This window comes from Populus euphratica, unplaced genomic scaffold, assembly GCF_000495115.2.
Source record: "Populus euphratica unplaced genomic scaffold, PopEup_1.0 scaffold209.1, whole genome shotgun sequence".
In the NCBI taxonomy this organism is placed as follows: domain Eukaryota; kingdom Viridiplantae; phylum Streptophyta; class Magnoliopsida; order Malpighiales; family Salicaceae; genus Populus; species Populus euphratica.
The window spans coordinates 336,515-361,729 of NW_011500034.1; the positions used below are offsets into that span (position 1 = coordinate 336,515).

General features: G+C 30.7%; 1 long non-coding RNA gene across 2 annotated transcripts; it reads right to left on the reverse strand.

Moving 5' to 3' along the window:
• Positions 1–3,977: 3,977 nt before the first annotated feature.
• Positions 3,978–6,293, reverse strand: LOC105142614 (uncharacterized). 2 transcript variants are annotated; one of them, XR_845585.1, is made up of 2 exons: positions 6,236–6,293; positions 3,978–4,239 (listed from the first exon to the last, which is right to left on the reverse strand). It is a non-coding gene; the product is annotated as an uncharacterized LOC105142614 (long non-coding RNA). The 2 variants fall into 2 exon arrangements; XR_845584.1 differs by lacking the exon at positions 6,236–6,293 and adding an exon at positions 4,921–4,993.
• Between the last annotated feature and the right edge of the window lie 18,922 nt (positions 6,294–25,215).

Below are 25,215 nucleotides of genomic sequence, written 5' to 3' on the forward strand. Positions count from 1 at the left end.
AACTCCATAAGAAATAATAATTTAAAAGAGATTAATAATATTTTTAAAGTAACTAATTGACATAAAATATAAATTAATTTTATTAAAATACTTACATTATTTTTTAACCAATTTGGAAAGATCACTTCGCATAATTTTTCAATTTCACCATCACTCGCATGTGGTTGTTGTGACTTTAGCTCTTGACGACATTGCCTAAAATTTAAAAATGTTCAAGTTAATAATAAATTATTAGAAATTTAGTAAAAAATAATATTTCATACTTACTCTAAATAAGGCTTCAGTTCTTGACAATTGAATATCACATAATTATGCCCAATTTGCATTTCAGCATGTGACAACTGCCTTCTATAAAGTCTTTTGGATAATTTTTTTCCCGGATAGGAAAAAATAGAGAGGCATCCATCTACACTTTTAAGGCCACCATCATCATTCCGTGGAACTCGATTCCAAATTGTTTGCACGTCATCACCAAAGTAATGAGATGCAAAATTGGTAATTTCATCAATCAAGTACGCTTCACATATGGAACCCTCAACTTTAGCTTTATTGGTAACTTTCTTCTTCAAATAAAACATATACCTATATCATTTTTGTCAATTAGATTATTTAAAAAAAATAAAAAGTGAATAAAATGAACATAGTATGAAAACATACCGTTCAAATGGATACATCCATCGATATTGAATTGGTCCACCAACTTTTGCCTCGTAAGGTAGATGTATCGTTAAGTGTTCGATGGAGTCAAAGAAGGATGGAGGAAAAATCCTTTCAGGTTTACAAATGATTTCAATTATATTCATCTGCATTAACTCCATGTGCTGGGCATTTAAATTTGTTGAACAAATATCTCGAAAAAATACGGACAGTTCAGTTAATGCCTCCCACAATGGCCTAGGTAAGTAAGGTCAGAAAGCGGTTGGAAGAAGTCTTTGAATAAAGATATGACAATCATGGCTCTTCATCCCCGAAACCTTACATTGTGCCTCTTTCACACATCATGAAATGCTTGAAGCATAACCATCAGGAAATGATAATTCCTTCATCCATGACAAAAGTTCTTGTTGTTGTTTCTTGTGTAGACAATAAGTGCTTTTAGGTTTGTAAACCCGACTACTCATATCTTGTTGCAAATGTAAATTTGGCTTATGACAATACAATTGAATATCTAACCTAGCCTTTAAATTGTCCTTGCTTCTATAAGGACAATCCATTACTGTATAAAAAATATTGTCAAAGATATTTTTCTCAATATACATGACGAATCAAATTTGTATGCCAATATGGAAGCTCCCAGAAATACTCTTCTTCACCCAATTATGTTTAACACCAAAGCCCGGAATTTTATCATTATATGATGAACCTCCATTATGTCCCTCAGTATACTTGGACAATTCATTTAACATTTCCAAACCAGATGGACGAGGTATAGGAGGGAGCCTTTCAATTACTCCTTTCAAAAACTTATCAGATTGATGTCTATATGGGTGGTTCATGAGTAGGAATCGTCGATGACAATAAAAAAATGTAGTTTTCCCTCCATTTTTTAATCTAAAAGCCTTGCTATGCTCCATACAATAAGGACAAGACAGATTTCCATGAGTACTCTACCCCGATAACATGCCATATGCTGGAAAGTCACTAATGGTCCACATCAAAACTGCCCTTAATTGAAAATTTTCCTTTCTGTATACATTATATGTTTCAACACCAACAGATCATAAATTCTTTAACTCATCAATCAAAGGTTTTAGAAAAACATCAAGCTTTTTACCCGGATTCTTTGGCCCAAGAATCATCATTGTCAAAAACATGAATGGTCTAGTCATGCATTTCCATAGAGGCAAATTATAAACAGTCATAATTACTGGCCAATAAGAGTATGTATTTGAAGACATGTCAAATGGACAAAACCCATCAATGCACAACCCTAATCGAATATTTCTCGAATCTGATGCAAAGCTGAAGTGAACACGATTAAACTCCTTCCATGCCTCCCCATCAGATGGGTGCACCATAACCCCATTATCTGACTTATGAAAATGATGCCATGTCATATCTTTGGCATGATATAGAGACATGAACAGTCGCTGAAGCCTTGGTGTTAAGGGAAAGTATCGGAGTTGCTTCTCCACCTTATTGGAACCTTTACTAGTTGAATTTCTAGGTTTGTATCGTGAACTTCCATAAAAATCATAATTTATTTTCATTGTATCTGCCCCATAGTACAACATACAGTAATTAGGAACACATCAAATTTCTCATAACCAAGTCCAAGTGGCCGCATAAATTTCTTGGCATCATAAAAATTTGATACCAAATTTTCATCATTAGGCATACAACTTTTTGTAAAATCAATAAAATTGTTGAAGACATTCTGAGTCAAATTAAAAGTTGACTTCATATTAAGCAATTGTACACAAGCAGATAATTTGGATTGCTTGGTACACCCATCCCACAACGGCTCCTCCGCAGCTTTCAAAAGATTAAAAAATTTAGTTGCCTTCGGATTTCGAATTTCCCCTACTACCACAAGACTAGACACATTATCATTATAGAATGCATCACCAACCCCCATTGCATCCATAACTAGATTCCTATATGGATTCTCTAGACAAACATCATTCACAACATGACTCATTCCAATTGATGAAGGTCCAGCTAATATTGGTTCTGCAACATAAGGCTCCCCATGTACTGTTCAATTTTCATAACAAGGTAAAAAACCTTTTGTCAATAGATGTTTACAAACATCATCTTCCTTTAAAAACTTTTGATTTTTGCACCTCACACAAGGACATCTAATTTTTCCCCCAGATATATTTTTATCAATTGAAAATGCAAAATTGATAAATCTTCTAACACCGGTAATGTATTCAGGAGGAAGGCGACCATCCATAAGATGACGATACATCCACGATCGATCATCCATGTTAATCTAATTAACAGGACAACACCAATAAGCATTTTTAGAAATAAGCATACTTCTTTAACTACTAGTACTTAAACAATCCTTTAAAATAAAATATGTACAACATAAATAAACTTTAATTATTTGTCCAGTTCACACATATATCAAGCTAAAAAATGTTAATGATGGGATATATGCATATGTGTTTGTAAGAACTTGGATAATTTTTTTCCTTCTACTCTTTGTTATTGAGTTTTTGTTAATTGCTTTAAATAAATCTTAATAATTTTCATTTATATTTTCCAACTATTGACAAAAGTGGACTTTTAGATTATGTTCGATTAGTATTTTATACAAAATAAACGGATAAAGAAAAAAATATTTAGTTGAAAAAATATTAAATAAATTTATCTTTAAAGTAGTTTTGGAGTTCTTTTTTTTTTTATTGATCCTTCTAACTTTTGTTACAACCTCAAATAGTTTTTTTTATTTTTATTTGGAGCCTTTTATTTTTATTGGATCCATCAAACTTTTTATTTTTATTCGGATTTTTTTTGGTAAACTAAGAAATGGTAAATGAAATCATAATCATATATTCGGATCTTTTTATTTTTATTCCAACATTTTTTATTTTTATTCCAACATTTGTATTTTTATCTCTTTAATTATATACAGTGTATCTATCTTTTATATCATAGTGAAATAATAATTAAATGCCAATTATAATACTGGTGGATGAAAATATAAATACATGGTGTATCGTAAATTCTTTACACAGAGTGCAATTTAGTTAATTTCATGTACTAGTAGATTTGTTGCCTTCTTTCTTCTCTTAATATGTATGGAGCATAATATTATTGTTAATTAATTGACATGAGCAGACCATAAGAGAAATGTTGTCTTCTCAATCTCAACGTGGGAATAAAAAAAGCATAGCATAAACAACTTAGCTGTAAATAAACCTAGCTAACCAAAACAACAATTACTGCATAATCTAAAACAGCAGCTGTGTGGGAATATAAAAAGGATATGGTGTAAATCATAAATAAGAAGGAATCACAGAAAAAAATTCTTCAATTAATAAAATTGATTACTAGCCATTTCATCAATTCTTTAACTGTTAAAACATAAAACCAGCACAACAATCATTAGTTCATCTTGATAAGGTAAATGTGCTTACTATTTGATCATAGGCATCTATTCCTTCACTGTCTAACAGTAAGAGATTGTACTGAGTTCCATCAAGGGCAATTCTGTAATGTGGCAGTTCCTTTTATACATGGCCGATGAGTGGATGCTACTTGAAATCCACTACTCCTACCAAGAAGCTACAATACACAAGTCCACCTCTTAGTTAATAACTAACACATGAGGTCAGTTACAGAAATGGAATGTCATAGCAAATAACTCTAAAATGAGCTTCAACAAACAAAATTCCAGTAGACATTCATCGATAAATCTACTAGTGTACATCTTAGGTAAAGGAATTGTGCATAACAGCTTAAACCCATCCACTTATAACATTTGTTAGTCTTTAAAACAAATCCAAGTTAAACTATGAAAAACAGAAAGCATATCCAAGTTAAACTATTAATTTTTAATATTTTTTGGCACTTGTCTTCTCATAACAATTTTTTTCTTCTAAGATCTAACCTGAAAATTTTCAATCTTGAACATGATTCATTTTGAAATGTTAAAATAACTAACATTTAATTTATAACAAGGAACTAACTTCTGGTTTTCAAAAACATAATGACTAACTTATAAAATCATAAAAAATGCATAGACTAAATTATAATTAACTCTAATTAACAATGGTAGCAGATGCAGAAAATGGTAAAAGTTTGTATAAAAACAGTAAATGGCATGTAGAAAAATTACATGAACAAAGGAAGCTGGATGCATTAAATGATATTCCATGTAAATGACATGTAGTATAAGATCACAAGACCTCAAAAGGATAAAGCATTAAGGAGATCATAGTAAATAATAATAAGAACGCAACATACCGCTTTCGTGCCAAAAAGAACCCAAAGGCTGATTAATTATTGAGGAAGATAACTTGATGCCACACTTAAATACCTAAGCCATCATATTGAACAAAGTCATGTCAGGACTCAGAAATTAAAAAAAAAAAGCCAAATAACAAAGCAAGCATTAGGTACTGTAACAAAATGAGTAAATATCACAGATTTTTATCCAAAATTCAATAGCTGAAGCATACATGTAGATGAATTATATAGCTAGTTCCAAACTTCCTATTATATCTAGAATGCTTATGAGTTGAAAAAAATAAAATAAAAAAATAGTTAAATTAAGGAAATTTTTAAAAACAGAGAAAGCAAAATATATACATAAATGAAATTAAATAGTACAATTATTATATTTAATGTACTAAAAAATCATGTCCTATTTCTTACTTTGTTTCTCTAACCTTTTTAAATTCTCAATATGACTATCATATTAAAATGTAATTAAGAGTATTTTAGATTAAAAAAAATAGTTAGGCTTTGGGATCCTGCATCCTTATGGGTGGGTTGCTAGTCTAGCTAGGCAAGGTGAGAATAATGGACATTAATTAGGGGGAAGGAAGGATTAAATAGAAAAATTAAATACTATCTAACATTTAGCTAAACTGAATTAAAAACCTGCCACCTAAACCATTTAGTGATAAAAAACGTTTCCAAATCATGCATGCTGATCTCAAGACAGAATAATCAAGTAAAAACAGACAACATATATAGCTAATATGGAAAATTAACTGAACACCATACAAGGAGGAAGCAACCATGAATTCTAACCTCTTTCACTACACAATTCTACTACCTATATATATAATAAGTAAAAGAGCAAGAAAAAAAAAATGAATGAAGATACAAAAATAAAACAGCAATCTTATTAATGAAACACAACATCAACAAGCAAGTTTCTTTATATATATATAAGCATATGAATACATTCAAATCACCTAGGTGTTGGCGCACAGGAGGACAAACAGACTTGCAGACATCAAAGAACACCCAGCATCAATAATACTAATTGTTAAAAATTAAATTGGGGGTTTTGATAAATTTTCAATTAAACATGCATAATTCTATAAATCACTCTCTTCCAGACACAAGAATTGCCAGCATTGGTCAAGTTGCATAAAATCATTCAATTTATGAACCATAACCCTAAAAATTAATTTGGGGGTTTTCATGAATTTTCAATTAAACATGCATAATTAGGTTATAAATCATGGTAAAAACATTTCATAAACCTTATATTATCGAATTAATAGCCTCAAACCATTATTCAAAGTATTGGAAAAAAAATTGTTACCTGTGTTCTTCAGTTACAAATGAGGGAGATGGATCAACACGAAAAAATAACACCTGAGATTAGAAAATTTAGGTTAGAACTGTTTAGTGTAACTTTAATTGCAACAAAAAAAAACAAAAACCCTAAATTAGTTACCTAAGCTATTGAAGAAAAAAGTGCAAAACCTAACCCGTTTACAGAGAAGGGGTAAATCAGGATGTTTGATGGGTCTGGTGCGATGTTGCCATGGGTCTGTGTTTTTGTTGGTTTACATAGAAATATTGAAACTGTTAAGATGAAGAAGAAGAACATGAAGAAAAGAAATTAGGGATGCTGAAAATGAATGCGAAGATGATCAACAGTTTGGGATAAAGGAAGATGAAATCGATAAAGATAGGGTGATTTTTCAACAGTTAGGGATTGATATTGTTATTAGGGACGAAGGATACACTGGAAGAGTGAAAGTGAATTAATTTTCAGCTGTAAATGGTTTTGTTGTTCTCTGAATTTCGGTGTGGGGAGAGAGAGTGAAAATAAATGGTTTAGATTGTATGCAATCAACGGTCTACATAATTTCAGCTTTATATTAACATTTAAATTTTTATTTTTTCAATTAGCAACAGAAAATCCGTTGCTAAATTCAACGTAAATTTTGCAACAGATTATCCGTTGCTAAAATCCATTGCTAATATTAAAATAATATATATATATATATATATATATATATAATCCATTACAAATCTGTTACTAAATTTAGCAACGAAATTATCCGTTACTAAATTCAGATGCTAATAGCCCCTGTTTTTTGTAATGATTCCGATTCCTCTATCTTCTGCTTTTTTTTATCCTTATCTTTTTCACTTTTTGTATTTACAACGTTAATTTCAAACTACAAGATTTTATTTGATATTAATGTAATTTTTATAGTTATAATTTAAAAAAATATTTTATAAAAAATATTTTTAATTAAAGTTGATTTGATATTTATGTATATTAAATTAAAATTATGGTTGAAATTGATGTTAAATAAAAAAATAATTTAATGTGTTTGGTTAATAATATTTTTGAAATTGAGGTTATAAAATAATTTTAAAATATATATATATCAATATTGATGGTTTTTAATTTAAATATTGTAGATTTAACTATTGATATTATAACATGAAATAAAAAATACTTTATATAAAATATTTTTTATTATTCCATTAAATACATTCGATATTAGGTAAAATATAATCAAAAACAAAATTCCATCACGTATGAAATACATCCGACAATGACTATAATTTTCTTGGTTTCTTAAGAGTGCAACAACATCAGGTAAAATATAATCAGGAACAAAATTAGGATTGCGATCAAATTCTGCAAATGCTATATCATCAAGCGATTTTCGTCTAATTTATATAGTGTCATTGAATAATGTTTAACACTAGTTTTTCAAATAAAACACAATTAAAAATAAAAAAAAATATTTTTTTATTTTATTGGATAAAATCCGATTCAATGCATTTTTAGCTTTGGACTGGGCCCGGTCCGGCCGGAACAATGTAGCATGACTATACTATTCATGTGATTCCTCCACGCAAGAAGCAACAAATAGCTATTTTCTAGTGCTTTTGGTAAACCGATGGCACTGTCACAGTTTATGGTGGGTTTCACCAAAATAAAATTGCGTTTTTCGCTTAACCAAATAACAATATGTGTAGCTGTGAGTGAACCTTACCCGTAACCACAATGCCAAACAACCACTTAATATTTTTGATTCCTATATATTTTTGAAGGAAAAAAATAATTTATAAAATGAAAGGAACAATATAAGTTGTCGAGACTACTTTTGCCAAATCTATTTGAGGTGATGAATACTGGTAAAGTTAAGTTGAGTTTCCATCCTTCCCCGTAAACTCTTTTAGAAATTACTTATAAACTTGACATTCCTATAGTTTGCAAGGGAAAAAAAAATTATAAAGTGAAAGGAACAATATAAGACTGGACCATATATATATATAAAGAAAGCAATTAATTAAAGGGTTAATATTAAGATTTAGGATTTAGTGTTAATATATATGGTGGCCTCCTTTTCGACTTGTTGGACTTCAATTTATTTGTTAGTTTTTAATGAAGTTGAGCTAATTATTTTTGTACATCAAGACTCGATAATGGTGTGCTTCACCAATCCTAGTGAATGTATCCTTGGAGTATTTATTTAGTGAGTATTTGTGATACAGGTGGAAGTTGAAGGTAGTAAAAACAAATAAAGAATACAAGAATTTTAATGAGCAAAGGGGGTTGTTGATGTAAACCTCAAGTTCGCAAGTTTTATTTTCTCTAGAATAACAATGATAAAGTCTTCTCCTTAAAAGGTTTACAAAGTCTTAAATAGTCCAAAAGTCCTACCTCAACTAGAAAACAAAAATAAGAATCCAAGATTACAAAGGAAGGAAGCATGAAATAAAAAACAAACAAGGAAAATTACAAAACTTTTCAAAACCAAGTTGTCGAGGTGAGATTTTCAAAATATAAAGACTCAATGATCAAAGTAGAAATTCCATGCTAATCTAAGAAAAAGTACCTTTGGAAACTCCTGTAAAATTTTTAGCATGATTTAATGATCGAATAAAAAATTATAGCCATTTTAAGCCATTACTCTGTTTGATGCGACCAAACCTCCTCTTAGACCTAGACTTGTCTCACTGGTCTATTGCTTGACCGCTTTTTATGATCGGCTTGTTTTAACTCGCAAGTGCACGAGTGTGCGATGTAGCAATTAACTCGGTAAGATCGAGGTCATATCCACAGAGAGCTAGATCTGAAAATTAAGCTAGGTAACAAGAAAAAAACTCAAGAGAAATTAAATTAATAATAACTTGGTTGAAAATAATTGATGGATTTGTTTTCAAAGATGAAAAGGTGTAAATAGATTTTAAATGACAAGAAAAAGTAAGTCTTGGTCCAAATCAATTTTAATGGTGATGTATTGGTGATTTCTTCAACATATATAAGATAACTCAACCTAATATCAACGATGGTGATATTAGATTGGAAGATATTACAATGAAGTTTAGAAAGATGAAGATTGATTATTGCTTAAGAATGAACAAGTACTTTCATATTAAGTAAGACATTGAATCAAGCAATCTCTATACCAAAATTAAAGTTTGTGCATAAAAATTCAAGATTATAACATTACCTAAATGATTTCTAAAATTTCTTTGCAATAATAAATCATTCATGAAGAAAATGAGAATATAAACATTAAGATTCATTCATATCCTAAAGAACTCACCTCAATCACCATTATCCTTGATTTGGATCCAAGAAAGAGTTTAGCCAACCATAATTATATATAAGAACACTTCAATAAACATGAAATAACTTGAATTAAACTGAAATAATAAGTTTTACAAACTAAAGAACCGAAATCTATAAAGAAGAACACAACACAATTTCAGAAAAAATTCGGACACAAATCTGACTCTAACTTTGGACAACAATTTGACCCTCTTAGAAGCCTCTTTTGGAAAAGTCTATTAGATACATATTATAGAAAATTTTGTCACCTTTCTAGATCATTAAAGAACAGCTCATTTGGACACCTGAGTCAAAAGTTATGGGCAAAACACCGAAAGGTGTTCTGAAAAATCAAATCAAGACAGCTTTGCAACCACTTTGGTGCACGTTTTTCTTCCTCATTTATGAGCTATCTCTTTCTTCTTTTTGACCCAAAATAATGTAAAAATGTCCCCTCCAGCTTTCCATCCACGTGTTTGCCTTCTTGGATCAATGGATTACCCAAAATAAATCAATTGTTGTTGTGTGGACATGTAAGATCATGGATTGTGTTTGGGCTGATTTGAAGGTTGATTTGGGGCTGAATTTAAGCATCAAATAAGTATACAAATATACCTATTATTTGGGCTAAGATTGACATTGAAACCTTGAGTGTTTAATGGTTGAAGTTTGCACACAATATAAGGCAAGTTTGGGCTTAAAATAGATCATATGATATTCTTTTTTAGAATTGGAATAGAATTGATTTTTGGGACAAATTTGGAGCACTTATTTGAACCAAGATTTGCTTCAATCTTCAACTAAATGTCTCTTCAATTCTTTGTTCTGAATTCCGACGTTGAATTTCCTGAATTAATTCATTTAAGCTCCAAAACCTATCGAAACATTAAAACAAACTTCATTACTGAAAAGCACATCAATTATTATAAAAAAAAACCAAATAAAAACAATAAATATATATGTAAAATAAGAGACTTAATGACACTTTTGATGCACAATCATCTATTAATGCATCTGTTAAGCCATCCACGTAATCTATTTAAGGCAAATCCTCATCTAATTTTAACATACTCATATTTGCCTGCTCAGAATCACTTGTTATCACTAGCCCAACCACATCATTCTCCTTTAGGTTGGAGAGAACTCGTCCTCGAGTTCTATTCCTGCTAAAAAAAAAAGAAGTCAAATGTTGGACATTGAAGACATCAAAAGTCTTTAGATGATGAGGAAGATGAATCTTATAGGCATTATCATTTATCTTCTATAACACCTCACAAGGACCTATTTTCCGTTCATTCAGCTTATTATACTTACTCATTGTAAACCTGTCACGTGTAAAGACTGCCCACAACAAATCATAGACTTCAAACACCACTGTTTTACTATGAGTATCAGTCAAGGCCTTATACATGGCATTGTTGTCACTGATTGTCTACTTGACCTACTTATGAATCTCATGCAAGTAATATGTCATGTTAGTACCTTGGATGCTCAAGCATTCGATGTGATGAATTAACTCCAATTCTTCAGAAGGATTTTGTCCATAAACAATTCAAAGGGGCTTAATTGGGTGGTTCAATCTCGAGATCTATTATACACAAACTCCACCTATGAAAATGTCATATCTTATTGTTTTGGCTTATCTCCAACCAAGCTTCGTAGTAAGTTGTCGAGACTGTAATTAACCACCTTTGTATGCCCATCTATCTGAGGGTGATAAACACCATTAAAGTTCAACTGAGTTTCCATTCTTCCCATAAACTTTTCCAGAAATTACTTATGAACTAAACATTCCTATCTAAAGTGATGGACCTAGAATGTTATACAAATAAACCACCTTATTGAAGTAAAATTAGGCTACCCAAGATGCATCCATAGTCTTTCAGCAGGCTATAAAATGAGCCATCTTTAAGAACTTGTCCACTACAAAAAAAACAAATCTATAGCTCGTTGTGTATAGGGTAAGTCCAATACAAAATTCATGATCATGTCTAGCCATAAAGCATCAAGAACTAATAATGGGGTGTACAACCCAGCATTTGATAAAGCACTCTTATACATTTAATAAACAGCGCACATCTTAACAAAGTTAGAAACCTATTGTCACACCCGGACATCGCGGCGACCTTAAAAATATAATTCATGGAAAGAATGAATTTCTGGCATCTAGTTCTTTGATGGGGGAATGGTCTTGTTTAAGGAGTCGTCATCTAGTATTATGGTTACTAGGAACCCTAACTGGTCAACAGAGATTCTATGGTTCGGGACTGGTTACGTAAAAGGAAAGATATTATCACCCCTTAAATGTCATGCTTGAGGCAAGTTGCATTGCTAGTTTCGTCTTAAATTGCTATATATTTATTAGTTTGTGCTATTATAATTTGCTTATAATATCCCTGACTCTCGCGTCAGTGAATATTTAACTACAGATATTTCCAACTCTGGCGTTGGTAAATATTACGCAGCTATAGAAACAAAATAAATCTAAATCAATATTTTTTTATTCCTGACTCTAGCGTCAGTGAATAAACAAATCAAATAAATTTATTTTTACGCATGCACATATTTTTTTATTTTTCTAGCTAAATAAAATAAAATATAATCAATAAAAATAATATAAATTTGAACTGGTATTTTTATTCCTGACTCTGGCGTCAGTGAATAAACCAATAAATTTACATTATTTTTATTCATGCATACATATTTTTTTATTTTTTTTATTTTTTGTTACTTTTATGTTCCTGACTCTAGCGTCAGTGAACAATTCCTATGAATATTTCCAACTCTGGCGTTGGTAAATATCGCACAAAACCAAAAATACAATACTCCTGACTTTGACGTTAGTGAATATTTTCGCAAAAAATGAATTTGAAGAAGAAATTTTCTATGTCATTTTTTTTTATTTATCCTTTATTATTATTTGCCCTTTTTAGATGGAAGTTTTTTTAAAAAAACAATTGCATGATATATTTGTATTTAACAGAAATAGTCCACAAATTAAGCACATCTACAAAAAAAATACAAGCACAAAGAAAAAAAGTACGAGGGGTCCACAAATAAATCAGCGAAGGCCCCAAATATTTTGGAATTTTATGTTATCAAAAACGGGTTCGTTTGTTGAAATATCAAATTAGAATGGGCATAAAAATTATGCTTGCCAAGCACACCTCTAACAAACACAGTAACTAGTTAATTATTTTAGCAAGAAAGGAAGGAAACTTACCTAGACGTGTGGTTGCTGAAGGCGAAGTCGAGGGGGACTGGGAAGAAAAAGGGTTGAGGGGGGCAGCGGCTAGTATAGGGTTCGCCGCCCCCTTCTTTTTTATGTTTCTCTCTTTTAGGGTTTTTGATAATGGCCTCCTCTTGAGGTTTTTTCTTTTAGGGTTTCTCTCTAATCGTCCTCCTTCCTCTCTCTCTCTCCTTCTTTTGCTCTGTTTTTCTGGGTTAATTCTCTATTCTCGGGTTCATCTTTTTTTTTTCTTTTTTTCCTTTCCCCCTGAGATCTGTATTTATAGTGCCAGAGTCGCTTCGCGTGTGAGAAACCAAGTTTCAATCAAACTCATTCTCTTCTTTGAAGTTTGAATTTGATTAAAAATCAAATTTGAAAGTGGATAACTATTATTATCTTAAAGACTAGGATTATCTCGAAGATAGGGATTATCTTGAAGATAAAGATAAAATGACAAAAGCACATTGTAGTCCTTAATTTTCACGGAAGTTGACAAATCACACTTTTCATCGAAATAAATCTCTGATCTTTTAATTTTTCATTTTGAACCCTGTAAAAATTAAATTAAAAGCCAAAGGGGCCAAAATTGGGTTATGACACCTATCTTGGTAACTTAGCCCAATAATAATTTATAGACACCAAAGCCAATGTTTTATCATGTCTAAAATACCCCTTACAATACAATTCACAAATGATATGCTCTCATAAAGAGCAAACTAGAACACAAAGCTGCAAATCACAAAAAAGATAACCATTTAAAAGCATATAGTTATCTCATTTACCTCCATAACTTAGTATAACTCTGACTAAACAAGGCATCACCTGAATATAGCTTGTAGGAAGTACCAAAGCCTAACATATGGGTGAATATGATACGGAGTAAAGTTATATGTCAACTGAGAGCATCAACCAACTTATTTAAACTGTCTGATTAATGTCTCAATTAAAAAGTGAACTCTTGTAAAAATGATACTCATTTTGCATGTCGATTACTCAACTTATGCTATCCATTTATGTACTTCAGAGCCTCATGGTTAATGATTAAAATAAACTCTTTTTGCACAAGGTAATGCCTCCAATGCCTTAAAGCCTAAACAATAGCTTAAAACTCCAAATTATAGATGAAATAGTTCCTTTGAGCTAGATATTTTCTCACTAAAAATGGTGCTTGACATCCATCTTGGTTAAGAACTCCCCCACTGCTTGCTCATGAAGCATCACAATTTATTTCAAATAGTTTCTCAATGTCTAGTAATGTCAAAACTAGAGCTTCGATCATCTTCTACTTCACTAACTAAAAACTATTTTCAGCTTTATTTGTTCATTGAAAGTATGTTTGTTTAGGCATTTTGTAATTGGTACAATAAAGAAACTAAAGTTCCTGATGAATCTTCTATAAAAAGATGCAAGGTCATGAAAATTCCGTACATTATGGATGCTTTTTAGTGTCAGTCACTCAATAATGTAGAGATTTTACTCTAATCAACCTAAATACCATCAATACATATAATAAAACCTAAAAAAACAATAATATTAGTGAACTTCCATTTATTTCAGTTGACATACAATTGTTCATTCCTCAAAGTATCAAAACAACTTGTAGGTGTTACAAATGAGATTCTAGAGTGGGACTATAAATAAGAATATCATTGAAATAAAAAATGACAAATCTATTTATGAATGGCTTCAATGCCTAATGCATGAGCTTCATGAATGTGATAGGAGTATTAGGCCATCTGAATGGCATGACCATCCATTTATATAACCTATTATGAGTTTTGAAGGTTATCTTCTATTCATCCCTTGATCTGATTCTAATATGATAATACTTACTCTTAAGATCAATCTTGGAAAATACCTTAGACCATACCAATTAATCTAACATGTCATATAGATATGGTATAAGGTCTTTATATTATAATCGTAATCCGATTTATGGCTTGATTATCTATACACATACATCATGACACGATTGAAAGATTGATGTCTTCTCCCAAGTGCAGGAGTGTCGAAGTAATTAATAACCCAGCAAGACCGGGATCGAACCACATGGAGGTTAATTGTACAAATTATAAATAACAATAATAGCAACAACAACAACAACAACAATAATAACAACAACAACTATAATAATAATAGCAGCAGCAGCAGCAGCAGCAGTAGTAGTAGTACTAATAATAATAATAATAATAATAATAATAATAAAGAAAGAGAAAAATAAGAAGATGATGAGAACTTGGAGATAGAATATTAATGTAAGGATTAAATAATGATAATAACAAATGTCAAGGTTAGAGGATCCACTAATGGTATGTCAAACAAGTATAGTATAAACTCTTATTATTCAATTGGAAACCACACACAAAGGAGGTTCCAATCAGATTATATATTGTTAACATGATTACATTAGTCATCTTATTCAATTAATGCTAATAGTTGTAAATCTCGTCAAGCATTCATGATTATAACTTATGTTAACAACACATCAAGTTCCTTTCATAGCTCAGGTGTCGGTTATACCCTACATTATGAACTATGAAAGTGCCAAGCATTTGTTGTACCAAGGGTTATACAACATAAATCAAGATTAGTCATTTAACAAGCAAAGTATTAAAGAGTGAACAAGATAACAAATACAAAACATGTTACTATCAAACATTAAAATTCATATTAAGTTTACACTATACTTATTCTTACACCATTAGTGTAACCTTTTCACCTTGACATAATAAACTTAGCTAGACATTATGAAAGAAAGAAAAATAAATAAACAAAATAAGAACATAAATAAGATAAAAGTTAACTAAGTAAATGAAAGGAAATGAAAGGCATAAACTTGATATTAATGAAAGCAAAGCATAAACATTACAAAAAATACAATGAGAGAAAGCAAGTGCATGATCTTGATCTAAAAACCAAGATGCCTAAATGCATGGCAAATGCCTCCTTTTATAGGCTAAAATTGGAAACTATTGATATGATGATTAATTAATGAGTGGGTGACCAACTCTTGACTTGGTGACAATCCTTATCTTCTCTTGTCTGCCCAAAATATCATTTATAACGTCAAAATTGGAGCCACTTGACATGAAAGTTGTAGGAAATTGTCTCAGCTTTCTTGTGTAAAAAATTAAGCTCATTTGGACTTCTAGAACTTCAGATTTGGGCCAAATACTGAACAGTGCTCGGGCTAGAAGACAGATTCGATCTTCTTTGTTGTTGCTACAATTTGGACTTGAAAATGACCTTTTTAGATATTAGGCTCCAATAAAAGTTGTAGGCCTATATCTTACCTTTCCATCCATATAAAGTACACCTAAATCTGAGATCTAGAGCTCCAAATATGACCCAATTATTTAACAGTGTTCCGGTTTGGATTGCACCGACATCTCTTTTCTAAGTTTGGTCATCTCTTTATCCTTTCAATTTCAGTTCTTAAATTCATCAATCAATCTTTTCATTTATATGATAAGCTTGCATTTAAAATGAACATTTACCACAAATTAAAGGTATCTTATATTATTAGATATATTATTATAAAACATGCTTTAGTTAAGGAGTTATTGATACTTCAAGTGCAAAATGATGATATAAAACCTTAATAAAAATACACTTTTAAGTATCAATCACATCATGACCTATCTTTCTTTTAGAAACAAAAAGGCTGGCATGACACAAAGACTCATACTTTCTTGGATATATCTTTTTTCTAGCAACTCCAAAACTTGCCTCTGCAACTATTTGGCTTCTTTAGGGCGGAGTCTTTATGTTGCCTTGTTTAGAAAGCTAGAACCCAATCTAGTGTTGTATATCTTAAATCTAAAAATTTTACCAACATAACCTATGTCTTTTCAAGACTGTCATCCTTTTTTTCCTCCTCCTCTAGGGTTGTACTACTAGGCATTAGAGCAAACACCAATCGCTCACTCTTTATTTCTTTCATAAATTATGATAAGGACAACATATTCTGCCTACTATCAACCTTTATCTCAATCTTCTCCCTTGTAGGTGCCAAAACTATACTTTTACCTTTTATACTAAAGGTATAAGTGCTTTTTCTATTGTCATGAACCACAATCCTATCAAACTTCCATGACCTTCCTAGCAGGATATGACAGGCATCCATTGAAACCGTATCATACTGACACGACTAAAAGGTTGATGTCTTCTCCCAAGTGTAGGAGTGTCGAAGTAATAAATAACCCGGCAAGACCGGGGTCGAACCACAGGGAGGTTAATTGTACAAATTATAAACAACAATTATAAACAACAATAATAACAACAACAATAGTACTAATAATAATAATAATAGTAGTAGTAGTAGTAGTAGTAGTACTAATAATAATAATAATAATAATAATAATAGTAGTAGTAGTAGTAGTACTAATAATAATAATAATAATATTACAAATAATAATAATAATAATAATAATAGTAAAGAAAGAGAAGAAGAAGAAGATGATGATGATGAGAACTTGGAGATGGAATATTAATGTAAGGATTAAACAATAATAATAACAAATGTCAAGGTTAGAGGTTCCACTAATGGTATATCAAACAAGTATAGTATAAACTCTTATTATTGAATTGGAAACCACACACAAAGGAGGTTCCAATCAGATTATATATTGTTAACATGATTACATTAGTCATCTTATTCAATTAATGCTAATACTTGTAAATCTCGTCAAGCATTCATGATTATAACTTACGTTGACAACAAATCAAGTTCCTTTCATAGCTCAGGTGTCGGTTCTACCATACATTATGGGCTATGAAAGTGCCAAGCATTTGTGGTACCAAGTGTTATACAACATAAATCAAGATTAGTCATTTAACAAGCAAAGTATTAAAGAGTGAACAAGATAACAAATATAAAACATGTTAGTATCAAACATTAAAGTCCATATTAAGTTTACATTATACTTATTCTTACACCATTAGTGTAACCTTTTCACCTTGACATAACTAACTTAGCTAGACATAATGAAAGAAAGCAAAATAGATAAACAAAATAATAACATAAAAGTTAACTAAGTAAAGGAAAGGAAATGAAAGGCATAAACTTAATATTAATGAAAGCAAAGCATAAACATTACAAAAAATACAAAGAGAGAAAGGAAGAGCATGATCTTGATCTGGAAAACCAAGATGCCTAAATGCATGGCAAATGCCTCCTTTTATAGGCCAAAATTGGGAACTATTGATTTGATGACTAATTGATAAGTGGGTGGCCAACTTTTGACTTGGTGACAATCCTTATCTTCTCTTGTCTGCCCAAAACGTCATTGATAACGTCAAAACTGGAGCCAGTTGCAAACATGAAAGTTGTAGGCAATTGTCTCAGCTTTCTTGTGTAAAAACTTCAGCTCATTTGTACTTCTAGAACTCCAGATATGGCCAAAATACCGAACAGTGCTCGGGCTGGAAGACAGATTCGGGCTTCTTTGTTGTTGCTACAATTTGGACTTGATAATGGCCTTTTTAGATCTTGGGCTCCATATGAAAGTTGTAGGCCTATGTCTTAACTTTCCATCCATATAAATTGGACCTAAATCTGAGATCTGTAGCTCCAGATATGACCCAATTACCAAACAGTGTTCCGGTTTGGATTGCACCGACATCTCTTTTCTAAGTTTGGCCATCTCTTTATCCTTGCAATTTAAGTTCTTCAAGTCATCAATCAATCCTTTCATTTATGTGATAGGCCTGCATTAAAAATAGACATTTACCACAAATTATAGGTATCTTATATTATTAGATACATTATTATAAAACATATTTTAGTTAAGGAGTTATTGATATTTCAAGTGCAAAATGATGATATAAAACCATGATAAAAATGCACTTTTAAGTACTAATCACATACCAAGTATTATTAAAGTATTTTTGACCCATAGAGAAAGAAACAAGGCAATGTTTATCCATAATTACATTAATACCTTTATTCAATCATGTCAGCTTGTAGGGTTTGGGATGATTTTTAGTTGTTAGCTGAAGTTTCCTTGCTACCTCCATAGAAACCACATCCTCGTATCTCCTACTATCTATGATCAAATTGTAGATTTTATCTTTGATGGTACATGTACAGTGAACGATAGTTTTACACTATTAATCTTTATTAGAATCACCCTTGGGTGCCAACAAGCTCTTTCTGATCACAAGAGTTGTACCACTATCTCCATACAAAATATCAACATCGATATTAGAATGATCCTCATTCTTAGTAAAATTTGATGTCTTTTCCTCTACTAGTAAATTCTTTTCCATACAAATTTTTAGTTTGCTTTGCTAATTCGATATCCCAACTCAACACATCTAAAGTAACGAAGTCTAAACATAGAACATGGACATGTTGGCTGCTGATTTCGTTGGTTTGACCTAGGTTGGTTGGTGGTCTGCCTTGGTTCACTATCGCATCCTTTATTAGTCTGTTCTTAGTTTTGGTAACATTCATGACAGTTTGTTGCTTCTCCACTATTAAAGCTCTTTAATACATCGTGAATGGATTGTCGCCAGTCACTAAGGTATCATGCCACTAGTTGCTCCTCTGTTTTTACCAGATTATTCCTTGAACCTAGTTGGTAAAAATCATCGATATAGTCATTGACAAATTTACCTTTTTTTTAATATATGGAGCCTCTGATATAAAGTCTATAAGTTGCCAAGAAGAAGAAAGTGTTCTCTTATCTTTTTATTTTTCATCATGTCCCATTCATTGATTCTAGCTTTCTTTTCTCTCTCTTATCTTCTTCAACTATTCCCACCAAACAGATGCCCTGCCATTTAATTTAATTGCAACCAAATTCACCCGTGTTTGTTCAATCACATCCTTGTATTAAAAAATTTATTCAATCTCATTCAACTAGTTAATGAAATCTTGTTTTTGTAAAGTCCCTAAAAACTTAGGAATTTTGATACTAAATCCAAAATCCTCATATTTGTTATGTTCTTACTCAAAGGGTGATCTCCTTTGAATTTATCTCAGATTTTTTGTTATGGCCAGGGACCCATGATCACTCTCCTGGTTATGGTCACCTTGTACCTGGTCTTGTAAGCCTCTCTCTTCTAGCCTATAGGATAATTTTATGATCCATCTTTACATGTCTTCGATGATGAGCTTTTGGACATTCCTGTAATATCCCATATTGATGGGTAAGGATTGGGGGGCTTTATATGAGCATGGTCACCTTGACTAGTAAGACGCGTTTTTGAGCTATATGTGACTACCAAGAACAAATCCGTGAGACCCGTGGTGCAAAGCGGACAATATCTTGCTTGTCGGGTGGGGTGTTACCATTCCACTCTCGAAAGAGGACTCCTCCTCATCCCTTTCATGGCCACGCCCTACTCAACAATCTCCTCCCACCATAGTTTGTTAGCGTGCAAAGCGGTAAACAAATCTCTTCCACAGGATTGCCACACACAACTTGTAATAAACTTGGGATCATTTGGCTCTAATACCAACTAATACATGCATAAACTAAAAATAGTAAAAACAAAGAAAGAACACATGAATTTTAATAAGAAAAAGGGGTTGCTAATATGAACCCCAAGTTTACAAGTTTTATTTTCTCTACAATAACAATGATAAAATCTCCTCATTAAGAGGTTTACAAAGCTTTAAATAGGACATAAACCCTATCTCAATCAAGAAACAAAAATAAGAATCTGAGAATACAAAGGAAAGAAGCATAAAATCCAAAAATAATAGGAAAATCATAAAAACTACCAAAACTAAGGACTAAGAAAACAGCCTCTGGAAACTGCTATAACAATTTGCGGGCAATCCAATGATCGGATCAAAAGTTATAGCTCTTTTGAGCCATTACTCTCATCTAACAAGACTAAACCTCCTTTTCGGCTAAAAACCTGTCTCACTTGTGTATAAATATATTTGTTAGGTAATCTATATAATCTGTCTAAAGTATAGTTGTGACAGATCTACACTTAACTACTTAGAATTACCTGTTATCACGAACCTAACCACATCAAATTCTCATCATTCCTTGTTAATATGTATGTTTTTCTTTTCTCTTATTACTTTTTCTTCTTCTTTTTTTATTTTTTTTTGGCCAAAACACACTAAAATCTTTGTCTTTCTTTCTTCTTCAATATATTTATATGATAAATCACTCTCCCAAATTTTTTCAACAGTATTTTAATTTATCCTTCAATTATCATACAATACAAAACAAAACATGCTTAAAAAACAAAATCTTATTCCAGAAATAAACAATCTGCCAAGTAAATTATTTGTGAGTGTTTTGTGTTAATTTCTTGGTTGTAATCAGAAAACTCAAGTTGCGTCCTCCATTTGTGATGGGAAGGTCTATATGAGGGAATTGCTTGAACTCACACTTAGGTCTGCGTGAGAACTTAAATATGAACATGAAAAACACGTATGCATACTTTAACTTACATACTTAGACTAATGAATTTTGATCTTTGTGTATCAACACCTTAAGCTTCTACTTTTTATTCCTAATCATTCACATATAAGAACACTTCACATCTCTCTCTCTTTCGATAATATTTTATTCTTCAATTATGTACAAAACATTCTTCAAAAACAAGATTTACACCCTTAACCATTATTTTGAAATAAACAATAAATGATTTGTCAGAGTTTTTTCCTGTCAATTTCCCTCTAGCAAATCATTCCGATTCCCCTCTATCTTCTTCTGCTATTTCTTTTTTTCTTTTTCACCTTTTGTATAATTTGACACTACTTAATTCACTGGGTTCGTCCTTTAATTGATTCCTTACTTGATTCTTGCGTAATGTTAATTAGCACGTTAATCACGACAAATGGGTGCAACTCCCCTCTCGACTTGTAAATATTTTGATCAAAACCTGGGCGCCTTCACAAAGATTGACTGTACTTCTCTTCAGTTAACAGTAAAATTACGAATAAAGCTAATGGAATCCATATTACTAGTCTGATTTGCAATCGTTAAAACTTCATACAAATTAGTGAATGCTTAGAAACTTTATAAAATTGGTGGGTTTTTTATTTAAATTTAAATTATTAATTTCAAAACCAAGGATTTAGATTTCACCGAAAATATATCATGTTAGCACTAACTGAAAATAAGCCAAATTCAAGGAGTAAATGTGTCTATTTAAAAATGTTAAGTTCTTGTGATTTGAAATTAAATACATGTCATTTAAAAAAAAAAAAAAAAACCTGTTTTGTTTCCCCTGTTGTTTTAATTAAAAAAATAAATTTATTACTAGATCTACTATTTTTTAAGTAAAAATATAACAACTAATATTACCAAAAAATATTTTTATTAAGGGTGAAAATACACTCCTGGTGATCCCTTTTTCGTGTATTTTAATTCTTTTTTATAAAATCTTATTTGCACGCTTTAATTTTGGCTTTCATAGATGACCTTAAACACCTTATTATTTATATTCACAGAGAATATTATTTTAAACCAGCTTAATTAATCATGATGTGAAAAGATTTTTTTTAATGTAATTGAAAATTATATCTTTGTAGGGGAAAAAATTATAAAGTGAAAGGAACAGTACAGGACTCTGATGACATCATGGGCGTGATGTAGAGCTATGGCGACAAATTAAGTCCCAATAGGCAGGAACATCTACCAGACAACTGTTACTTTGTAATAAATTAATAATGTTGGGTCTCCTCCTCCTTCTCTCCTTCTCCTTCTTCTCCTTCTTCTTCTTCACGCTTTATTGTTCCCTTTTCCTTTAAACGTTCATTCATTATATCACTACTGATAAAAAGAACTGGAGATGCTAAAGAGGGAAAATGCATCGAAATGGAGAGCAGAAGAGGGAACGAAGAACGGAATATAACACGAATATAATTCAAATCTCTTCTTCATTGCCAGGCGTTAGATGTTCTTTCTGGCAAAATATTATGGATAACCACTAATTAAATCATTTGGCAAAATAAGAAACACAATCTAGCTAGACAAATAAAGATAAGAAATGGAAAAGAAAAAAGAAAAAAAAAGAGAGAGAGGGAAGGATCTTTTAACAGAATCACACAGAAAGCATTGTTTTTTAAGCTTGTTTCACGAGTCCCTGGACAATATCTTTGATTACTGCAGTACCCACACAAGTGCACACATATGATACGATATTCTCATAAATAAATATTCCTCTAATTGTTTCTTATCGAGGTAGAATTTATAAGTGTTCTATGATAATTCGATTAGCTTTCTAAGTAAATACAAGGTTCAAGATAAATAAAATGGTTATTTAGCGTCAAGATAAATAAAATGGTTATTTAGCGTTCTAACTAGTTTGATTCTTCACACTAACGAAGCAAAAAAAAGAGCAAAGAAATAGATGATACAGTTCTTTTAACATGAAGAAAAATTATAATGGGAAATTAAAGGTTGATACATATATCTAATAAAATAGCTGATAGCTATTTTAAATTGAAAAATAATAAAAATAAAATTTGATATCCAAGTTAGTTTTCTTATAATTAGAATAACCAGCACCTAATAGCTAAAAACAATTGAGGATTTAAATATACATTTCACATAAAATTAAAAGATATCATTTATTTATTCGTGTTTTTTATTTTAACCTTTTATCTTTCAATTTAATTATTTCTTAAAAAAAATATGTAATTACATGCTAATTTGGGTTGATAAGAACTTAATTGTGAAAAAACAAAAAATGAAAGATTAAATGAAATTAAAAAAAAACTATTGTTCCAATTCAAATGATATACATGAGAGACGATAAAAAGTGATTTTAAAATGATAAAAATATTATATCATTTATCTTTTTTTATAATAATAATATAATGTTCAATTTTATAAAAAATCAACAAAATAAAAGTTTTTTTAAAAGTTTTCAAAAAAATTACAAGCCTAATATCATGATCTTTATGCAAAATATGCGAGTTAAAAACTCTATATCTCGTTAATATAAATAACTATTTTTAATCATTCTCTATTTTTTCAATAGTATTTTATTCTTTAATTATCATACAATATAATACAAAACAAAACATGCTTTAAAAACAAAAATTTTACATCCTTAATCATTATTTTTGATTGCCCAGAAATTAATTATTTGTAAGTGCTTTGTATTAATTTCTTGTTTGTAACCAAGTTGGATCTTACCTTTGTGTTAAAGATGGTTTTATAGGAGGGTATTACTTGAACTCTCATATGGCTCTACATGAGAATTTGACTTATAAATTTTAAAAAATATTTTATTTTTAAAACTAGACTAATAAATTTTGAGTTTATCTTTATCTTTTTCTTATTATATTATGAATAGTTTTCTGGACGTAATTCACAGATAAATAACCACTCTAAAAAATCAAACTTGAGGTAATCGTATATTTTATTCTTTAGTAAGTCATTCTGATTCCTCTATTTTTTTTTGCTTTCTTTTTTATTATCTAAGATATAATTTATATTATTTTCTTACACATCTCTTCAAGTGAAAAAATTTTGAATTTAAAATTTGTATAAGTCCACATTAACTTGTACTTAATTTTTATCAAATAAATAAGGATAGTGAGATTTGAACTCATGATCGCTTGATCATTAAGGTTTTAATACCATGTTAAAAAACTATTTCAACGTAATAACTTAAACTATTAAATAAAATCTTAAAATATAATTTATATTATTTTTTAATAAATTTAAACTTCACCTTTTCTTCTCTTTTCAATTCTGATGCTATATACTACTTTACTTGATTCTTATGCAATGTTAGTACAGGAGTTTTAGACATGCACGTTAATCACGACAATGGGGTGCAACATCTCACTCGACTTGAAAATTATATCTTTGAAGGAGAAAAAAAATAAAAAAAAAAACAATTTATAAAGTGAAAGGAACAATATTGTAAGACTCTGATGGCATCATTGGCGTGATGGAGACCTATGGCAATAAAGTCCCAAAAGGCAGGAACATCTACCAGAGAAATATTATCTTGTAATAAACTAATAATGTTGGGTCTCCTTCTTCTTCTCGCTTTATTCTTCCTTTTCCTTTAAACGTTCATTCATCATATCACTACTGATAAAAAGAACTGGAGATGCTAAAGAGGTAAAAATGCATCGACATGGAGTGCAGAAGAGGGAACGAAGAACGGAATATAACACGAATATAATTAGAATCTCGTCTTCATTGCCAGGCATTAGATGTTCTTGCTGGCAAGATATTATGGATAACCACTAAATCATTTGGCAAAATAAGAAACATAAACTAGCTAGACAAATAAAGATAAGAAATGGATTAAAAAAAAGGAGGGAAGGATCTTTTAATAGAATCACACAGAAAACATTGTTTTTTAAGCTTTTTTCATGAGCCCCTGAAACAATATCTTTGATACGATAGGTATTTTGTGTGTAACATCTCAAGAGTGAGGCGCACCATCACAAGTGCACACATGTAAAACGATATTCTCATAAATAATTCCTGTAATTGTTCATCATCGAAGTAGAATTTACAAGTATTTGATGACTTAAATT